This window comes from Piliocolobus tephrosceles, chromosome 17 (genome assembly GCF_002776525.5).
Source record: "Piliocolobus tephrosceles isolate RC106 chromosome 17, ASM277652v3, whole genome shotgun sequence".
NCBI lineage: Eukaryota > Metazoa > Chordata > Mammalia > Primates > Cercopithecidae > Piliocolobus > Piliocolobus tephrosceles.
The window spans coordinates 11,109,048-11,124,168 of NC_045450.1; the positions used below are offsets into that span (position 1 = coordinate 11,109,048).

Here is a 15,121-nt window from a genome sequence, read left to right on the forward strand (position 1 = left end):
CTCTCCTCCCAAAACAGAAAATTGAATGGAAAGTTCATTGCTGATTTGTCAGAGTGGAAAGGACCACTTCTCCAGGAGACCGAGTTCTCCCCTTCCTGTTCTGACATGTCTGCTTTAAATAAATCCGTATGCACCCCGATCCCTCGAAAGAGAGCCTTTCTCTTGATTGCAAAACTTTAGAACGCTGGCCAAGCGCTCATTCACAACTTAACCCCTCCCCATGGAGGGCTTCAAACTTAAGTTGCAAGTGTTGTGAAATGTTTTCAAAAGCAGTTACTGATTTAAGACCAAAACGCAGCCATATGAACCTGCTCAAAACCCGAGTCCTGGTTCCCCCCACGTGATTTATTTTAGTTTCATTATTTGATTTGATGAATGCATTATTTATATGTATATACTGTAGGCATATGATTTTTAAAAATCCAGACAGGAGATGATCAAATGAAAAACAAGTCTACTTTGCTTCAGAAGTAACTATTGTTAACAGTTTCTTGCCTGTCTTTCCAGAAATATTTCTTTGTATGTCATGCGTATGTTTGTTTTTTACACATGGGGTATACCATATGTCTGATGCTGCACCTTGCTTCTTCTTCCATAATAGAAAGTGTCACACATTAACACATGTAAATCAACCTAGTTCTCCTTAACTGTTATATGGCATTTTGTCATATGGATGGGCAAAAAAATCTTTTCTGCTGTTTTATATTTGGGTCATTTCCAGTGTTTTGGTCTTACAGTATCACAGTGCGCATCCTTAGGGTATCTTTGTGTAATTGTGCAAATCTCGCATATCTGTGTGATAAATTCCTAGCAGTGAATTTGCCAAAGGGGCGGGTTTTTAATCTTCATATACATAGTCCCAACATGAAGTCTAGAAGACAGTACACCAGTTCACTCTGCAATCACAGCTTGTGATTGGTTTCTTTCTTAAAACCAGTCTTAGGGCTGGGCGTGGTGGCTCATGCCAGTAATCCCAGCACCTTGGGAGGCTAAGACAGGCGAATTGCTTGAGCCCAGGAGTTTGAGACCAGCCTGGGCAACATAGTAAGACTTCATCTCTAGTATAAATAAAAAATTAGCTGGGCATGGTGGTGCGCACCTGTGGTCTCAGCTACACTCAGGAGGCTGAGGTGGGAGGGTGACTTGCGCCCAGGAGGTTGACACTGCAGTGAGCTGTGATTGTACCACTGCACTCCAGCCTGAGCAACAGAGTGAGACCCTGTCTCAAAAAGAAAAGAAAAAAAACAATCTTAGGCTGAGAGACTGATTGTGGCACCGCCTCTATTTTCAGTGATGAAATGTGAGATGATTCTGCCTATTTCAGCGCCTGGAGGATTCTTTGCTTAAAAATTCTGCGGGTTGCTTCGTGTTCTGTAGCCATGATTGCTAAGTAAATATAAAGTATGACTGAGTCTAAGTTAACTGAGAACAAACTGACCTGGTAAGAAATGACGTCTTTAGGCTCACTGAGGCATCTTTCAGTTTCGGAACTTACTGGTTAAGGAGAAAAACCCAGGCCTTATTTCCACTCCGATCCCTTTTGGAATGAGGTAGAATGTAAGTAAATAAATAGAGCCAAGTGGCACATTCTTCAGCATCTACATGATCATTTCTCTGTTTGCGGAATTCTTTAGGATAACTTATTGCTTACCTCTTCTACCCTGCCTGGCCTTCCAGTGGAGGGGTGAGAACATCAAATTCTGGGAGTGTGGCCCGGCTCCAGAACCTGGGCCTGCCTGGCAGGGAAGTTGGCACAGCTGGGATGCCCCATGTCCTGTTGCTGGTCCCAGGGTCAGCAAGTGTGAGGCTGTGCCAACTGGGACAACAGCAAGCCAGAGGTGGCTGCTGAAGGCAGCCTCCACCCCTTGGCTGTCTCCCCTGACTGCCCCTGGTAGTGCCACTCAGCTAATGAGGAGTGAGATGGAGACATTCTTATTTATCCCCCCACCCCTGCAAAGAGGGAGGCCTCACTGTCCTTCCACCTTGGCTTGGCGCCAGAGCTGTGTCCCAAAGAGTAAGTTGAAATCCCTGAAGCTTGGCATGGTGGGAGCATAGGCTGCCGCCATCCCCATCTCAGTAGTCAGGGTCCCCCACAGCAGCAGCCACTCAGCATCTTGGAATCATTCTTAAATCTTTTCACCCCACTTCCACACCCACCAGCCTGCTTGGCCTCTAGAAAATAATGAAGTCTGAGATCTCCTCTCCCAGATCTTCCAAGATTACAACAGAAGCCTTCTCAGGATCCCCAGCTTCCATTCAGCCAGTGGGATCCTTCTAGTACTTCAGTCAGATTACATCATACCCCTGCCTCCAGCTTTTTGGTAGTTTCCTGTTGTACTTAGAACAAAATCCACATCTCTCCTTCTGATCTTGGGTGATGGCTGTGAGATCCAGCCCCAGCTGGCCTCTCAGATGAAGTTCCCCCGACCCCAAGCTCACTCTAGCCCCGACCCCAGCCTTGCCAGTCCCTGCTGCTCCTCTAAGCCAGCAGTTCTCAGAGTTTTAGCCTCAGCACTCCCGTGTTTGTTTGTGTGCTTAAAAAGTATTACAGAACTTAAAGAGATTTCATTTAGATAGATTATATTTATAGATATTTATGACATTAGAAATTAAAACTAAGAAATGCTTTTAATATATATTTATTGAATAAATCCATTGCATGTATGCATAACTAACATAGTTTTCTATGAACAATAAACATACAAAATGATTTATCGTGCACATTTCTGCAAGTCTCTTTAATGCCTGGCTTAATAGAAGACATCTGGATTCTCTTTGCTTCTGTTTTCAGTCTGTTGTGATAGCATGCATTCTGTGGCCTCTGGAAAACTCCTCAGTACACCCCTGGGAAAATGAACATAAAAGAAAAATGTCTTACTATTTTTATGAAAACAAGGATTTCCAGACCACACTTTGAGACTCACTCTGGTAAATCACTGCGGCCTTCCCTGCCTCAGGGCCTTGCACTGGATGTCTGTCCTGGGATGTTGGTAGCTGCCTCCCGCTAACGGCTCAAGTTTAGTCCGTGTGCCACCTCTTCAGAGGTCTTTTTGTGGCCTGGTTCCCCTTTTTTTTTTTTTTTTTTTTGAGACGGAGTCTCGCTCTGTCTCCCAGGCTGGAGTGCAGTGGCGCAGTCTCAGCTCACTGCAAGCTCCGTCTCCTGGGTTCACGCTGTTCTCCTGCCTCAGCCTCCCGAGTAGCTGGGACTACAGGCGCCTGCCACCACGCCCGGCTAGTTTTTTCTATTTTTAGTAGAGACAGGGTTTCACCATGTTAGCCAGGATGGTCTTGATCTCCTGACCTCATGATCCACTCGCCTCGGCCTCCCAAAGTGCTGGGATTACAGGCGTGAGCCACCGCGCCCAGCCTGGCCTCGTTCAGTTTATCCACAGCACTGAGGTTCCTTACCTGGCTGATGCCTTTGTGTGCCTGGTCGTAGTCTTTCTCCCCTGCAGAGAGGGTTGCCTGTGTGGGAAACTTCTGTGCTGTTCACCCTGTATCTCAGTGCCTAGCTCTGTGCCCCTACTCAGTATTGTTTAGTGACGAATGAGCCGGCATTTGTTCTCTGCTCAGCCTTGGAACAGAGCCCATCAAAGGCCTTCTCCCTTCTCTGAACACGGGAAGACAAGGAAAGTCCCTCTAGGGCCCTAGATACTTGGTGATTTAGTCCATGGCACTTTGACAAGGGAACACAAAGGAACTGAGAACCCAGAAGACCTTAAGCAGCATCCCTCGGCTAAATTTCTGTCACCAAGTGAGCAAGATGTGTGTCCAAGGACCATGTACCCAGGTGACAGATTTAGGTTGGTTGCATATCAACTGAATTTCACCACCGTCCTCCTACTCAGAGTTTTACAGAAGCCAAAGAGTAGTGCCAGAGCGGGAGCTGGGCAATGGAGGGAGATTCGGTCATCAGAAGCCTGGCCCGGGTTGGCCTCTGATGCTGTGACATCTCACCACTGCCGTCAAGGGCCCGTGGGTGCTGGGGCATGACCACGTCCCACCCTCCACAATGGTGCCCCTCCCCATAGGCCGCACAGTGCATGGAGTCGTTGCTTCTGCCTGGGGAATAATTCACAAGGAGGAAAACAACTCTGGCTGCATGCCTTGGGGTAGCTGCCAAACAAGGGTGTTTTATTAGGACACATCTTCCGAATTTATCTGTGGACCCAGGTAATTGTCATAGAGCAGTTTGTCTCTCCTTTAGAAGCTATAAACGATTATATTTGATGAAAATATGCCTTTCATTTCCTTGGAGGGGATATTAAAGTAGTGTATAAATCAGGGCTAATAGGTGACTAGCCACTTTGGTGTATTTTTCTTCTTCCATTTGGCTTAGAAAAAAAAAATCACAAGTTCTATTTATTGGCTGGTTTTATGTTGATGGCTCTCACTCTCACAGAATGTTCAGCTTCACAAGGGACTGTGCGTGAGCCTGGCCAAGGAGGAGGGGTCAGTGGCGGCCAGTATGTGGGGGTGGGCAGGCATGGCCAGGTGTAGACTCTAGCCTGAGCTCTCTGTGGCTTTGAGGTGCCACGTTGCTGTGGTTAGTTTCTCATGGACCCTGCCCATGCAACAACTGCTTCTAGAGATAGATAGAATCTGCCATGATGGGTAGGGTGTCCAAAACTCGCCTACTAGACCACCCTTTCCATAAACTCTAAGTGGACCAGCAGAACCCAGAGCAGAAGCTGTTCCCCAGAAATGACCCAGGGGTGCCGGGGGCTGCAGCCTCCCAGAACAGCCTTGCTCCTCACTCTGAGCTCCTACTGGCCCAGTGGCTGCTTCAGGAGGCCGCAGGGGACCGGAGCTGCTTACGGGTGTTCCCTTGATGGGTTGGCAGGTGTGGGAAGGGCTGGCAGAGCACATAGCTCAGAGGAGCAGCCAGGCAGGTTGACATCTCCTGGCCCTTGCAGATGAGGGCTTAGTGACATGACAAAAAAATGACCTGTTCCCACCTGGTTTACTATCAGCTGTTCCCCACCAGCCTGTTAACTCCGGAACAGGGACTGCTCTGACTCTTCCGCTGCTCTCTCTCCTTCTTCAAACCCACCAGCCCCTCCTGTCACCAGCCCCTCTCTGTGGCCCATGGTCCCACGCAGTCTGGCCCCTGCCCACTTCTGGGATCAGCTCCCAGCCCTCTCTCCCCTCGGCTCTCTGCAGGTGACACAATCCAGCCCTTTAGCCACACTGACTGGCTGGCTGTGCCTCACCAGGGCCAAGCACGTCCCATTTCGGGGCCTCTGTTTTCACGCTTCCTTCCACGTGGAGCCCTCTGCATGGCTGGTTCCTTCTCAGCACTCAGGGGTCTGCTCCGATACCTCAAAAAGGGGCCTTCCCTGAGTGCCCGGGTCACCCTAGTTCTCTGCACGGCAGCTTGTTTTCAGTTGAGGTGAAATTTGCTTAACACAACATAACCAACCATTTGAAAGTGAATAATTCAGTGGCATTTAGTACCTTCAAAGTATTGTGCCATCATCCCCTCCTCTAGTTCCAAAACATTTCCATCCCCCCAGAAGAAAACCCCATAGCCATTAAGCAGTCATCCCCCATGCCCCCTTCTCCCCAGCCCCTGGCATCCACTAATCTGCTTTCTGTCTCTATAGATTTACCTAGTCTGGATGTTTTATATAAATCATACAATCTGTGGCCTTTCATGCCTGGCTTCTTTCTGTTTGCATCATGTTTTCAAGGTGCATCTGTCCTTCTTTTAGCTGAATAATATGCATTATATGGATAGACGTTGTTTTGCTTCCCCATTCATCCATCAATGCACATTTTGGGCTGTGTCTGTCTTTTGGCTATTGTGAATGGGCTGCTGTGAACATTCGTGCACAAGCTTTTGTTTGAGCACCTGTTTTCCATTATTTCCGGTATATACCTAGGAGTAGAAAGTAGGTCGTGACAATCTAACTTTCTGAGGAATTGCCCGACCGTTTTCCCATGGTCTTCATAGCCCTTTGCTTTAGCTGAAATTGCCTCTTTTATTCCTTGTTCTCTGACACTATCCCGCACTAGAATGGAAGGCACTTGGCCAGGGGGTGGGTGCAGGGTTGTGGGGGACCTTGTTTGTCTTGTCCTTGACAGTACTGATTGGTGCCTATGAAGTAGTTGATCAGTCAATACTGATGTGTGGGTGGATGGATGGATTGGTGGATGAGAGGCTGGGGGACAGAGGATGGGGCAGAGGAATTGTTCAGTCTTTTCCCAGCAGACTATAAACCCCTAAGGCCAGGGCATTTCTGTCTTACTCAGGTCTGGTACCCGGTGCCAGTTGGTGGTGGTTTGAGTGTGAGCTGGCAAGTTGGACTTCATCCCGTAAGGGCTAAGCTGGACTTTATTCTTCCTGTCCCAGCTTCCTACTGAGTTTGGGGCTCCAGCTTTCTTGTGGTAAACATTTAACTCCCCTGTATCACCTGAGGTCAGGAGTTCGAGACCAGCCTGGCCAACATGGCAAACCCTTGTCTCTACTAAAAGTACAAAAATTAGCCCAGTGTGGTGGCAGGCACCTGTAGTCCCAGCTACTCAGGAGGCTGAGGCAGGAGAACCACTTGAACCCAGGAGGTGGAGGTTGCAGTGAGCTGAGATCTTGCCATTGCAGTCTAGCCTGGGTGACAAGTGAGACTCCATCTCAAGAGAAAAAAAAAAAAAAAGAATTTAACTCTCCTCAGTATCTGGGCCGTGCCTTGCTTTTCACAGTGTTATCTTTATCAAAGGCACCTAAACCGGCAGGGTCAGTCACGTGACCCAGAGCACTTAATAGTTCCGTGGAAACGCCTTGCTGGTTGCAGACCCAGCCCTTGGCAGCTGAGTAACTTAGGAAGAATGCAGAGATGACACTGTGCTACGAGCCAACTGAGCTGACCACAAAGCCTCCGACCGCCGTCTGAAAAGGAAAAAAGAAGATCGATGTTTCATTCATAGACATCAGTTCAGACTTCTCCTCTGAGGATAACGTCCCAGGTGCTAATGTCATCTCATGGTGGCATTTCCCAGGAACTGATTTTTTAGGCCGTTTATTTTTCTAGTTTCTGATTATAAAACTGGAGTCAGTCCTCTCCTTGCAGCTCCCTAAGGCAAAAAATACCCATTCTGGAGTCACACAGGAAGAAGGACCTGGGGCTTCCTCCAGCTTCTCCAGCCCAGTCTTAACCCTTTCCCACCCTTCAGCTCACAGCTTAGAGACTCGGGCCAGCACGTTCGTGAGGCGGGTCCATGAGTTACAGAAACTTGATTCCTACCCTGAGGCCTTTTTTAAAGAAAAATTATTGAGCTGCTAAGCACTTTATGCATTATTCTTATTCGAGCTTCCCAACAAGCCCTCAGAAGGAAGGTGTTACCATTTTCCTTTTCTACGGGTCAGAAAGTGGCCTACCCAAAGTCACAGCAGATACCCTCCCTCTAAGTGTCAGACCCTGAGTCCCACCACCGTGCTGAACCAACTTTTCATTCACAGCTGATGTGAATTTCCCTTTGCTGATTGTTTTTTTAAATGCTTAACAGCAGCCCCTAAGGCCTCACTGATACCAGGCAAAACTACATTGTCGCCTCCAATTCTAAGCATGTTTTGGACGAAAAATTCGTATCTATTATTTCTGGAAGTGTGAGCTATAATTTGGAAGAATTAACCATGTCAGGCACTTTATATGCATGAATTGTATCCTCCCGACCACCCTGGAAGCTGGTATTACTTGCTCTGCCTCACAGATAGGAAACTGAGGCTCAGAGCAAGACTGCAGAGCTCACATGAGACAGGCTGAGATCTGTACCTTCCCTTCCTGCCTCTAAATCCCATTTGCTTCAAGGCTGACATTGCTGCAGGTTGAATATTCCTTATCCAAGAAGCTTGGGACCGTGAGTGTTTTGAATTTTGGATTTTGGGGGATTTTGGAATATTTGCATTATACTTACTGGTTCAGCTTCACTAATCTAGAAATCTGAAATGCTCCGATGGGCATTTCCTTTGAGTGTCAAGTCGACGCTCAAAAAGTTTTGGATTTTGGATTTTCAGATTTGGATTACTCAACCTGCAATGACTGAGCTACTTCACATGGCAGCTCTGCCTGTCTCAGAATGTCGGAGATCAGTAGGATAGGCCCTCCTTAGAGAGGGGCCTCAAGGGATGCCCCTGGTCTAAACAGAATGTTCCCCACTCCCCTCTTCATCATCCACCCTGGCATTGGCCCACATCCTCGCACCCCAACACCCACTTCCAGTGTATCAAGGACAAACCTGCAAAGCCACAATCCAGAAAAATACCCTGTCCTGAGACCACCACTTCCAAACCAGGCTAGTGGTGCAGAGCTCATTCCTGCACAGGTTTGTCGCTGGTGTGCATGAACAAAAAGCAGAAAGATGACCTCAAAATCCTGCCTGAACAAAAGCAGCAGGATTTGAACCCCTTTCAAAGCTTTCTGGAAATTGCCTCTAAGAGATCAGCCTTCAAGTGGTGAGGCAGGGGTGTGGGGAACAGATCCTCCTCAAAAATCAGCCCTGAGCTGAGTCCAAGGGGTCGCCTGTTTGCCAAGCCTCTTTTCAGGGCTCCACAGCAGCTGTGAAGAGAGAGAGCCTCAGGGAATCTGGAGCTGGCTCACACAGCCAGAGAAGGAACCACATTCTCGGATCCGGGCCTGCAAGGTTTCCCCACTCACAACGTGCCCCCCAAAGACACTATCCCAATAGGCATAGTAGCACTTGCTGTGGGGAGCCCTCTGTTGCTAAATATGGATGCAGTAAGCAGGGTCAGCCATCTTGCCCAGACGCTTTTCTGGGAGGTGGAGGGAGGGGAAGAAGAGAGTTCCAGAGAACTGAGTATTGCCTCACTCTTCAGGGTCATTACCTAGCTCAGGCTGCCAAAGCAACTGTATGCCCAGGAGCCTTCTGGTCATAAAAGTATGTCAGATGGCAGGGAACATTCCCTGGTTGCTAATAGAGAATCCCATGCAGGAGGTGTGGGGAGAGAACAAACCCCATTTGCAATCTGCCATTTGAACTGGGCTATGCCTTAGAGTGTTCTATAGGCTTGGGTGGGCCACAGCAGGGCAGCCTTGCCAGCAGCACAGCACAGGCCAGTGTCAGTGCCAGAGCAAGTGGCTTGGCCACACACCCTGTGTGCTCACCAGCATGGGCCTGGCCCTCCACGTAGGACAGAGCTCTCCAGCCTCATCTTCCAGCCTCCTAGTCAAGCACATTTAGTGCATAACAGTCAGAAAAGACTGGAAAACACCAAGAAAAGATCGAAGTTACCGAATCTTGCCACCCCAGGGTGTCCATGATCAATTCCAGCATCCTTTTTTTCATTGTTTTTCCTGTTCATTCACAGTGGTGTTTCTTTTCCCAGCAGTAGAGTAGTTGCCCAGGTGAGAAGCAGCAGAATGAAGGCACCCAGCACAAGCCAGAGCATGTGGGCCCAAGTCCCAGCCTTCCACCTCCACGTGAAACTTGTTAGGTGGCCTTGACCCATTTAGTTCACCTCGTTGGATCTCGGTTTACTCATATAAGAAACAGGGGTGATGCTCAACAATGTGAGTGGACTTAACAACTGAACTGTACTCTTACTAATGGCTCAGGTGGTAGGATTTGTTATGTGTACCACAACTGAAAAACAAAAAATGGGATGAAGATGTCTGTTCATTAGGCTCTTGTGACATAAAATGAGTTCATTCACCTAAGTGCCCGGAACAATGCCTAACACATATAAAACGTGCAGCAAAGGTTGGCCGCTCTTAGCATTGTTGTTGTTGTTCTTGTTGTTGTTAGTTAAGGGCTGAGCCTTGGGACCCCAGAAAATAGGTTCGTTTTCTACACATTAATCAGCACACACAAAATTACCAATGTCGTAGCCCTTCTGCTGTCAATAACAAAGGCACGCTGCAGTGGCACAGAGTTTCTCTTTCACAGAGACTTTCCCTCAGTGTTGATGAAACACCGGGATGTAATAGAGCAGGCAGAATTTTCCTCCTCACACGCAAGAGGTCGTGTAATCTGCCTGAGGCCCCACAGCTCTCAGAGGCTGAGCCAGGGCCAGAGAAGAGCACAAATTCATCCCCCGAGGCCTCCAGCCCAGCACACATCCTGTCCCCTGGGGTGCTGACTGCCATCATTGGCACCATGCCCACCTGAGCCAGGCAGTCCCCATGGAGCCTCCCAACAGCTCTGGGAAGCTAGTGTCATTCCTCAGTGCCCAGTGTCACCCAGCTCACAAGTGGGCAACCAGGGCTTCATGAACCCTCATGCCCTCCGTTCTGAAGCGTATTCAGAGGCGGAACACCTGGAAATCAGGTGTGCTTTGGGAACCCCACATACTCTTGCCGTGTTCTACTCCGTCATGTGACCCAGGAGCACAGAAGTCATCAGAGAGCATGACTTGCATCTGGGTCTCAAGTCTGTCTCTAAAGGAAAAGTCCATAAAATCACCCAAGGAAACATCCTAAGCCTTTTCTGATGGTATTTATTTTTTGCTTCTGAATCATTTGTTTTATCAACCGCAAGTTCTCATTAACAGACAAGTGATAGCAGATGCCAAGATGTGAAGGCCCCTTTATGGCAGAAAACCGAGAAACAAAAAATTCCTAGCCCTTAATTCTGTATGTAAGTTGATAAAAGTCCACCTTGATTTGATTTTTGCCTTAAAATCTCTCTGACTAGCTCAAAGACAACCCCCTGGAACAAGGTTTGGGAACCACTTTCCCACTTCCCAAGAATTAGAGTGCCTTTGGGATCCAAGAAAATGAAATGCCAGCCGGACGCGGTGGCTCACACCTTTAATCCCAGCACTTTGGGAGACCAAGGCAGGTGGATCACCTGACGTCAGGAATTCGAGACTAGCCTGGGTGACAGAGTTAGACTCCGTCTTAAAAAAAAAAAAAAAAAAAAAAAACAGTGAAATGCCAGCATGGTGAAATCCCATCTCTACTAAAAATACAAAAAGTAGCCAGTCATGTTGGTGTGTGCCTGTAGTCCCAGCTACTCAGGAGGCTGAGGCAGGAGAATTGCTTGAACCTGGCAGGCAGAGGTCGCAGTGAGCCAAGATCGCACCACTGCACTCCAGCCTGGGTAACAGAGCGAGACTCCGTCTCAAAAAAGAGGGAAATGCCAAATAAGAAGCAGTATTGCCGAGTACACAGTTGGTGGGAAGGAGAGTTAGTTCATGAGGGCCCACTAAGAGTGGGAAAAACCAACGGAATCAAAAGGCAGAGATGCGGCAATAATGGTGCTTCAGAGACAGGCAGAAGCCATTCCATTTTCCAAGTGTCCCTTTCCTTCATGCCTCTGATGGCCTCTTCAAAGCACAGCAGCTCCTGGGGGCCAGGAGACAGGACCGCCTGGTGGAGAAGAATTGGGGTGGGGGAAGAATTGGCATTTTTAAAAGGAACTTTTACAATTCCAAGGAAGTGACATGACAAACGTGTTGACAAGGATCAGGAAAAGGAAGGCTGGTTGAGCAAGCGTTTACTAAGGCTCTTGATGAATCAAATAAACACTGCACAGGGCTTACAGAGAAGCCTGGGGTTGTGGGGAGGGACTGTGAGCAAGTCTTGCCAGCTAGTGAGGCTCTGTGGTGCTTCTGGCAGGGCACATGCAAAGGTGTGGCTGCAGGGTAGGGATGAACAGAGCTGGGAAGCTCAGCAGGGCCCCATGGCAAAGCACTTTGTGAGCTTGCTGCATGGTTCGAATTTCATCCTGGAAGCAGCAGGAAGCCATTGAAGGTTCTTTTTTTTTTTTTTTTTGAAACGGAGTCTTGCTGTGTCTCCTGGGCTGGAGTGCAGTGGCCGCATCTCAGCTCACTGCAAGCTCCGCCTCCCGGGTTCACGCCATTCTCCTGCCTCAGCCTCCGGAGTAGCTGGGACTACAGGCGCCTGCCACCTCGCCCGGCTAGTTTTTTGTATTTTTAGTAGAGACGGGGTTTCACCGTGTTAGCCAGGATGGTCTCGATCTCCTGACCTCATGATCCGCCCGTCTCGGCCTCCCAAAGTGCTGGGATTACAGGCTTGAGCCACCGCGCCCGGCCTGAAGGTTCTAAGACAGCAGGGCACATGGGCAGCAAAATGGACTTGGGTTTTAATTGACTGGAGTTGGGAAGGGCAAAGGAGAAGGGTGGAGTGGGAGGGCCACAAGACACACTCTAGTCCCTTCACTGCACACTCACAGCTGTGCGTCAGGCGATGCCCATGGGCAGATGAGAACGTCCCACAGGCTGAGGTGCGGCCTTCCTTACCTTTCTCTAGCCATTTGCCACTGTACTTGTACTATAGGATTATATTGCTGTTTTCAAAAAACCTAAATGACCACTGTTTTCACTCAACAGCATATCCTGGAGTGTTTTTCATTTTAGTTCTCAGGCGCACCCTCATTCATTTTTGCCTGCTGTGATCATCTGGTCAAACCACTGTTCACTGAGCCACTCCCCTACAGATGGATGTTTAGGTAGGTGGTGGCCGATTTTTCATCCTTTAACAAATAATAGGCATCTCCAAGTGCCCTCGCGCAAGGGTTTCCCCAGGGTGAATAACCATGAAGTGAAAACAGAAATAGCCAGGCTGAGAAACTAACAGGATTTGGTGACCAGTTTGACTGAGGGAGTGGGAAGCCACAGAACTAGCTTAAGGCAAAATCTTAAGAAGCCTTGGTTTCCCTCCCCGAATGTTCTAACGTCTAATTTAGCTAACAAGGACGTCTCGATGATCCCAACTTCTCACCCAGCGGTCCTTGTGACTTGTGGGTCTCGTTCTGTCCAGGAGGCCTTTGGGAGTTGAGGTGACTGGAAAGGTCCCCAGGAACTGGCGGGGGTCTCCAGAGGCTCGCCCAGTCATAGCTTGGCTTGTCATCTCAGACAGAGCAGGGGACAAGCTCTTCTACCGGCTTCCTGAGAGACAAGCTCCTCCTAACTTGGCGTGATGGAGACACCAGTGGGTTCTGTTCCCTCCTCCTGGCACCTCTGCTGAGGTTATAGCTTTCTACACTTCTCTCTGTAACCAGAATCCCATGACTAAAATACAGTTTTCTTTATTTGCAGACGTCCAGCCATGGCATTTAGTATAAATGTGCTTTTCTACAAAAACACACACAGTATTATTTTTTTTAACATCTCAAATTCCCAAAGGGCCAGAAGTCAATATTATCCCAGTGTGATGGGAATGGCTGTTTTGCAACATCTCTTCACACTTAAACAGCCTGCTTCCTGAAGCCTCAGAGTAATCACAAAAACACATTCCAAAACCCATCAGCCTGGCTGCTGGATTGTTTTACCGTCTCCGTCACTCTCTGCTGTGAGCTCAGTCCTCGAAAGTCGCCTCCTCAGTTTCCATGTTGAGGGTGAGAAATTCACAGCGTGATTTTGGGAGCAGATGCTTCAACTGTATGAACTACAAAGTTTGGACTGCGACGTGCAGTGACTCCTCTGAAAATATTTGCTAGCTGGTAAAATTCAGTCTCATGGCATATGTGGTCTACTTCTAGCCTTACAGACTTATTTAAGGCCCCAGGATAAAAATCCTATTTATCGAATGCCAACTATGTGCTAAGCACTGGGCTAGGTGCTTTACACAAAACAAGGAGATTTTGTAAATACTGTGTAGAGTTACTAGCCCTGCTTTTATTGCTGGGGCAAGCAAGAGTCAGAAAGCAAGGTCCCCTGCCCAGAGTCTCAAAGTTCGTCCCTAGAGACGGTGCCTGCTTCTTCTAACTCTTCTACTGGCTTCCTGAGAACAAAAGTTATCTCCTGTCTTTTGTTCTTTCTTTTCCTGCTAAGTCGATTTGAAGGCTCTGCAGAGTTTCTGGGGGTAACCTACGTCCCCCTTTGTTGTGGCTTTCTGAGCGCTGACCTTACCGGCCCATGGCTGGGTCTCCAGTGCTGGGTTCCAGGCACACTCCAGCCTCCTGGCTCACAGATGTCCCGTTGAACCTAGGGACAGCCGGGTGGCAGAAAGAGTCAGTGTGGACGGAATGAGCCTTCCTCAAAAACCCCCACCACCGTTCTTAGTAACCCAGAAAAAGCTCTGAAATAGTTGACATTTACAAAGTCTTGGGCATTTGGAGAGAAAAACATTCTTTTTTTTTTTTGCCAGATTTCCAGCATGAAGCCCAAGGGAAATGTCCACAGGTTCGGCACAGTGGTCTAGCATCTCAAAGCAGTGCTTGGCCGGGTGGAGGCCATGGGTTGCCCATCCTGCCCTCTCTCCACATCCTGCAAAGAACAAATGCAGAATCTGACCTGTCCTCCTGTCCCCACTGTGTCCCAAAGAGTGGCCCTTTGTGCTGACCCGACACAGAGCACCTGAAAGACTTGCTCAAGCTGCTGGACTTGAGCAGCTTGAAAGCCACCATCATCAGAGCACCTGCCATTGTGCTGTCCAAACTGTGCCACAGCCCTGCCAAGGAAGCCATTGCAATCAAGAGGCTAGGGCCACACACCCTGGAGCCAGACCCCCCAGGTTCAAATCCACACCTACCCCTAGATAGCTATGTGATGTCAGGAAGGTCTGTGAAGCTCCTGAGCCTCCATGTCCCCTTCTTTCAAATGGGGCTAATGATAGGACCTGCCTCACATGGCAGGAGCTTAGCGGGGCCAGCATTTTACATGTGAGTGCTTCACGTTATCATAGTGTCATAATGGCCACTGCTGTTGAGGAGGAGGGAGCCAGGGCTCAGAGGGATAGAGCTGCCTGCCCAAGGTTGCAAGCTCAGGGGTGGCAGGCCAGCACTCCTAGCTTCATGGCCCTGGCTGGGGTCCCTTGCAGGGCAGTTGGCCTGGCTCCTCCAGGCCTTTCCATAGGGGCTTCCCAAGTATTTTAGCCAGTGCCCTTGGGTTCTGCCAGCCGTACAGGCAGCACCGGGCAGGTGGACTTCTGAGCACCTGCCCTATTAGAGCCATGGAAGGCACCATCTCTGGCATGCTTCCTTCTTCCAGCCAGTGCACACCAAGTGCCTCCTGCAACCCATCCTAGGCCCCTGTGCAGAGGACAGCTCACTCAAGAGAGGCAGACATGGAAAAGGATGACCGTGGGGCCAAGGAGATAACTGAAGTGGTAGGGGCATCAACAGGGCAAGTCACCCAGAGGGTTCATGCAGCCAGAGCACGGGGTGTAGCGGGTACTGGGTTGTCAGGGACCATGGGAATCTG

The 15,121-nt window shown here is 49.0% G+C and overlaps 1 protein-coding gene across 5 annotated transcripts in view; it reads left to right on the top strand.

Annotated features, from left to right (window-relative positions):
• Nucleotides 1-15,121, top strand: part of CLEC16A (C-type lectin domain containing 16A) — a 236,563-nt gene that overhangs the window by 180,245 nt on the left and 41,197 nt on the right. The window lies entirely within an intron of this gene.